A 7034-nucleotide genomic window follows, 5' to 3' on the forward strand; every position below is an offset into this window, starting at 1 on the left:
CCCCCCCCCCCCGCTTCATTCTCTGTAGCTTTTAAAAAAGGCTTACCAGTAATGTCAAGAAGGCTGGCTTTAGAAGCTGACTTGAAGAAGCCTGACCTAAAGGACTGTTTGCATGCTGGCCCCTGTGTGTGTTCTTTGTGCCAGTTCCCATTCTAGATGGTGGAGGTAGAATTAAGAGAAAAGAAAAGACACATTTCTACACTCATAGTATTTATAATCCAAGATGGCATACAGATAAATGACTTGTTATAATGTGGGTAGTGAGTGCTATCATGAGAAAGCACAGGGTGCTATGTGACTTCGTAGAAATGGCACCTATCCAGATTCAACTAGCAGGACAAGAACTGAATTAAGTCCCAGCGAAGAGAAACTGCAGTGATAAAGGTGAATGATTACCAAAAATGAATGACTGATGCATTTAGCTAGAGCAGTATTGAGAATACTTTCTTATTCATTTTGTGAATTGTCAGCTTATTCTCAGCAGAATTGGTTTAGACAAATTATGAAAGTTAACTACTATTCAGCATGGCCACACCTCTGAGTGAACATCTGTAACATTAGCTGATGAAAAGCCAGGTAGAATTATTGGTCAGTATCTTCAGAAATCCACCTCGGGGCATCTTTGGAAATCTGTACTACCTTTTCCTCCTAAACATACATTAAAACAGACGAGGTGCAATGGTGACAGCTTGGATAAGATTCTTGTCCACAAATACTGTAACTTGACTGAGACAAATGTGGACTTGTTGTCAGAAATAATTTTATCTGGCAGCTTGTATGCTGCAAAAAAACTGGCACGGAGTCACGTTGTCACTGTAGAGGCTTGAGGTCGAAGCAAAAGCACTTAAAGCCATTGTGAGAAGCAGTATACTAAAGGGAAAAGTTTTTATCTCATAAAGCAAAATCAATATGGAATCCTGATCCAACTTTTTTTGGTCTTTTCCCATGGGAAAATTTGGTGTCTTAGGCACTTTATGCCAAGCTGCCTGCCATGTGACGTGCACTAACTTCCTTCAGACTTTTCAATAACACAATCAATTTGAGGCCATCAGATAGAGCTTCTAGCCAAGGCTTTCAAGCAGACAATTCCCAGATGTGTTATGTGTACTGAAGCCAAGATAATGTCTTCTGGAATAATAATGTAACTTCTCTACAAAATACATCCCTTAAGGAAAAACAAAAAAACAAAAAACAAAAAAACTCATGTTGATGTTTTGAGTTTGGCTTTAAAATTTTTAGTCAGTTTCTCTGATAACCTTCTCCATGTCTACTTTATGACAAAGAACAATTTGGGTTCTTATTAATGTAATCATCTTATTTCATCAGCCTGAAAATAAGAATCAAGGAAGCCTTCTCTTAACTAATTTTCCAGTGGTAGTGGCAAACGTATTTTGATATTTGTTGGGGATAGATATTCTTTTCTTTTTTTAAGGTTTTTATTTATTTATTTGTCAGAGAGAGAGAAAAAGAGAGAGAGAGGGGCAGAGGGAGAAGCAGGCTCCCCTCTGAACAGGGAGCCCGACATGGGGCTAGATTCCAGGACCCTGGGATCATGACCTGAGCTGAAGGCAGACGCTTAACCGACTGAGCCACCCAGGCATCCCAATAGATATTCTTAATTATTAGATTTTGATGGTGTTCTCTGAACTATAATTGATGATAGGATGAGTTGAAAATTTAAGTCATGGTGCGAATTCATCAGATATATTAATCTCACAGTTCCTAATATGAATTCTTGAGCGTTTCAAGTTGGGCAGGAGCATAATACAGGTTTCTGTTTGTTTTAAGATAGAAAACCTCTCAAAATATGGATTTCAGGAAACAAGTGAAGGGGTAACAGTGCTTTCAATTCAGTCCACAGCAACTATTTTTAAAGAGATGAGAAAAATTATCCTTTATTTGTATATTGCAGATTTTCCATCTGAAATATCTAAGAAATTATATTAGATTTGGTTGAAAATTAGATATTAGAATATTAGATATTAGATTGAAAAGTTATTGGGACCAGAAAGACAGTAGAGTAACTAGGAAAATTAAAAACTTACATACACAAAAGCAATTACTTCCTATTTGTTTTCAAACTGATTATTGTTAGTAAAACAAAAAAATCCACTTATAAACTGGTTAAACAGAAAAAGTCTTGTAAATTATGAAAAACTTCTGACTAAGCTTAAGCAGTGTCTACAACCTATACCAAGAAAGTAGAAACAAAAGCAGTAATGATAATAATAAAAATGCTACTGAGGAACAGAATGTAGAGGTTTCTGTATTGGAAGACTCAATGGGCTAAGTTAATCTGTGTATAAATTCAATGCAACATAATAAAAAAAAACTCAACAGGAATTTTTGTGTTTAATTCTGTGCTTAAAAATAGTTTTCATTTTAAAGCATTCTATTGTGTAAATTTCCAAACACATACAAAAGTAGAGAGAATAATGAACTTTCCTGTAACTGTCACTCAGTGTCAGTGTCAAAAATTATTAGCACATGGCCAATCTTAACTTATTTATACCTCCACTTATCACTTCACCCTCATTTTGAAGCAAATCCCAGACATCATATAATTCACTCGTATGTAACCCTAAAAGATAAACACTCAAAAAAAAGTATTGCAAAAAAGTATTGCTGTGATATTATTATCCTGTTTTAGAAAGTTAGCAAAAATTTGATGACTTTGAATCAAATACCAATCAACATCAAATTCAATATGCATGCCACAACATGCATATATAGTTGGATTTTTTTTTGAATCAGGATAGAGACTAGATCCTCACTTTGCATTTCATTAGTATACATCTAAAATTTCCTTTAAACTATAAACTCTCCCCTCCATTTTTCCCTTGTACTTTATTTGTTAAAGAAACTGGGTTATTTGTCTTGTAGAATTTCTCACATTCTGTAATTTGCTGCGTGCATCTTCATAATATCATTTAAAAATTTCCTTTGACCCCTATTTTCTATAAGCTACATATCTAGACATAGAGATTTAATCAGATCCCAATTTGATGTTTTGGCAAGAATACTTAATTTGGGATGTTGTGTTCCTTCCATTGCATCACACTAAGGAACCCACAGTGCCTAATATCTGTTTATTATGGTGTTAAGATTGATCTATAGGTCTATATGTGATTGGCCTGATTCATCCATTATAAATTTTGTTCTTTATCAATTTTTCACCTATTAATCTGTTACTGATGATTATAGTATAAATCTATTTGTTCAATAGGTATTGCAAAACAGTAAGATTCTAATTCTATCATTACTTTTTCATTTATTGGCTGGGATTTGTCTATAAAGAATAACATTTCTATATCACGTGTTTATGTTGAGGCATATACAGCAAAGGCAGAAAAAAATGCCTGATTTCTCCCACTTTAATTATCATTTTTCAGAATAATATGTCAGTTCTCTAAAATTCTCTAGAGATGATTATTGAGTTGTTTTTGTGTATCATTATAACCTCATGGATCTTCTCATATTAGATATTTTTCCATCCAATGCAGTTATTGTTCTTTATGATCTTGAATTTATCTCATCTTTGCCAATAGAAATCTCTTCATTTTTTTTTTTTTTGGAGGCAGATAAAGGTTTGTTTTATTGAATAACTGATCTGTGTAATTGCTGAAGCCATTCTGTATAGACAAAAGAGAGGGAATTTTATTTCTTGGTCTCTTCCTCCTTGGAATCTTGATGATTTCTTCCTTCTTGGCCTGGCGCTGCTCTTCACAGTGCTTGGTCTTAGCTCTGCGGGCCTCAGCCTGGTCAGCCAGACGCTTTTCTTGCGAGCCTTGTCTGCCTTCAGCTTGTGGATGTGTTCCAGGAGAATCCGCTTGTTTTTGAACACATTACCCTTCACTTTCAGGTACAGGTTGTGATACGTGTGGTGGTCAATCTTCTCAGATATAAGTATCTTCTGAGCAGCAGGTACAGAATTCTCATCCTTCTCATCCAGGTGACCTTCTCAGGCTTTCGAGCATTGGCAGTACCTTTTCTCTTACCAATGCCCATATGCCTGCCCTTCTGGTGAGCCATAGTGTTTTTCTGGTACCAAGCCCGGGAATGGGAAGTCACAAGCTTCCGGATGCTCAGCCCATCGTTGATCAGTTTCTGGACATGCTGATGGGAGTTGGCATTGGTGATTTCACTGGTCTCAGTGGGGTCCAACCAGCTGTTCTTTTTGTCACAGAAGAGGACACTGGAGGCAAGCCTCTTCTGAAGTCTGAGCATACTCATGGCTGCAGTCACAGCGGCAAAAGGAAAGACAAGCATCTCTTAAATTTTGTTCCCAAGTCCTCTTGAAATGATCCCTGTAGGTATTGATGCATCCTCACTTTTTGGTAGAACAAGCAGTCCCAGGATCTTCTTTTATGTTTTCTGCCCAAACCAGGAAATAGCCATGTCTCTAAGGCATCTTGTACCTTTTGTGGGAAACGGTATTCATAGTCCACAATTTGGCCACTGGTGAAGCTCATTGCATTGCCACTTAATTGATCACTGTTCCTAGGCCTTTTCTGTAGAAAGATTTTAAAAGAGGAATACTTTATACATTTATATTGATATTTCCAAGTGTTCCATATTTCCAATTCAAGTTTCAGTTTATGGGGTTTTGTCTGTAATTCTTTCATTTAATATGTTTAGCTCTTTTCTCTTAAACTAAAAATCTTTGTTCCGTATGACTGTATATACTATAATTTAAGAATAACTTCAGAATAATGGTCATATTTTTTACAATGTGATTAGTAAAAACAATTTAAGGTTCCTTAAAGTTCTTAGTTTATGCTACTTAAAAATAATTCGTGCATGGTTAAGATATCAATTCATACATAGTTATAGTCCCTTGTTTTATTTTGCTTTTCATTTTTATGGATTCTTTTTAGTTTGAATTAACTTTAATGATTATTTAAAACATTATTATAGTTTCAAAGTCAAAACCTCCAAGTAAAGCACATTTGGAAAACTCTAGCTTCTCTACCTTGTCCCTCATTCCTGGATGTCACCATTTTTATTAGTTTTTGGTTTAACTTTCCTTTCTTTTTAAAATATGTATAGGTATACGTCTATATGTGTATTCCTGTTTCTCCTTTCTTTGATAAAAGGCAGCATAGTATAAATGCTTAAACACCTTGTTTCTTTTTACTGAAACAATATATCCTAACAGTATTTAGTAATATTCCTCATTCTTTTTACAAAGCCCCTAAAAGTCATGGCATTTTGGGGAGCAACATGCAATATTTACATTTGGTTTTTTGAAAGAAGTATCTTGTGCTAAACTTATTGGGGCTCTATGTTATTGTGACAGTGCTTAGCAGGTATTGTTCTAGTGTTTTATATGTATTGCCTCCCTTAGTCCTCATAACTTCCTTCTAAGAAAGAAATTGTGCTATCTCCATTTCTTATCGAGGAAAAGAAGGCATGACGAGATTAAATGACTTTACCAGGGTTTGTAGATAGTGAATGGGCAGGGCTGGATTTACACCTAGGCATTCTGACTCCAGGGTGGATGCTGTTAATGACTCTTACCGCCTCTCCCGGAACATAGAAAAAGAAAGAAAGAAACAGAAGGAGATAATGCATTTGAAGAAAACATGTAGAAGAACACTTTATATTAAGAAATTTTTAGTCATTAACATTTTCCCCACTTAATGAACAAATCTTATTTGATTTTAGTGACAATACGTTTTGATCTACTTCACAAAATTTTTGAATATTCTTTAAGGACGTGGTTGAAGATTTGTTGATATCCAATGCTTGACAGATGAGGTATCTGAAGTCTTGGAAGAGGCAGGAGATACAGGGGGTTGATAATAAGTAGGGGCTGCAACTCTTGTCTGCTGTCTCACACAATAAAGTGTGAGAGTTGAAGCAGAGCTCTGGGGCCTTTGAGACCCAAAGTAACCAGTGGTCATTCTGAAGACATCATATTTAATTCTAAACACTTCTAAGCCCGAAAAAGGCTGGGTCTAGTTCTGACTGTGCGTTAGCATAGCTACTTCTAAACAGGTCATCCTCACTTACTTTTTCCTTTCACTTTTCCCTCTACAGTTCTCACAGATGGTGTAGTTCCATTGATATATGGCTGTTCATTGGACTACTTCTAATTTTATTGTGAATTTCTTCTTCTTCTTCTTCTTCTTTGGTATTTACCAAGGAACTGATCATTTTTCTAATCTTCTTGCAAATGAAAAGTCTACTGTATATACATGTAATATTTGAAAATACCCGCTTCAAGGGAAACAAGATTTTAAAAATTCAATGCCACAGTTAATTGGCTTCAATTATATATAAAAAGCAGAAACTGCTGAATCTTATGCCTTTCCTTTCTTTGTTGAGATTATTGTGCTTTAAAAAAATCTGCGTTAAAATCTGAAATGTAAATAAACTGAAAAATATCAGAAAAATAATTTTGAATTGTCTTAATTAAAATATGAATCTACACAAATATGGAGATAAAAGTAACTAGTTTTTCAGTTACTATCTAAGTAGGAGCCTACACTTAAATGTTTTATTTTTATTATCTACTTAGTTTTTTAACTTTCTAGTTATAAAAATCTTTTGTTTATACTGTATTAAGTTGCTGTTGTTTTATGTTTTTTCTTGTGTCTGTTTTTTTAGATTTATTTGAGAGAGAGAGAGAGAGCGTGCTCATGCTCTTTGCTCATGAGGGCTGGGGAGGGGCATAGGGAGAAAAGCAGACTCCCTGCTGAGTGCAGAGCCCTATGTGGGGCTCAATCTCAAGATCTCAAGTTCATGACCTGAGCCGAAACCAGGAATCGTATGCTTAACTGACTGAGCCACCCAGGTGCCCCTTCTTGTATCTTTTTAATAACTTTTTAAGAATCTCATCTATGTAGAAATAAGCTTAACTGAAGTTAGACATTGTGTAATATTTATCTGTTTTTTTTTTATTCTTATGTTAATCCCCATACATTACATCATTAGTTTTAGATGAAGTGTTCCATGATTCATTGTTTGTGCATAACACCCAGTGCTCCATGCAGAATGTGCCCTCCTCAATACCCACCACCAGGCTAACC

The 7034-nt window shown here is 35.3% G+C and overlaps 1 protein-coding gene and 1 pseudogene across 2 annotated transcripts in view; one reads left to right on the plus strand and one right to left on the minus strand.

The window, feature by feature from the left end:
- The window catches only part of CTNNA3 (catenin alpha 3), a 1573809-nt gene that overhangs the window by 664577 nt on the left and 902198 nt on the right, over positions 1 to 7034 (plus strand). The window lies entirely within an intron of this gene.
- On the minus strand, positions 3583 to 4480 carry LOC102738341 (large ribosomal subunit protein eL19 pseudogene; annotated as a pseudogene).

Source organism: Leptonychotes weddellii, chromosome 6 (genome assembly GCF_054177405.1).
Source record: "Leptonychotes weddellii isolate Sample4059 chromosome 6, ASM5417740v2, whole genome shotgun sequence".
NCBI lineage: Eukaryota > Metazoa > Chordata > Mammalia > Carnivora > Phocidae > Leptonychotes > Leptonychotes weddellii.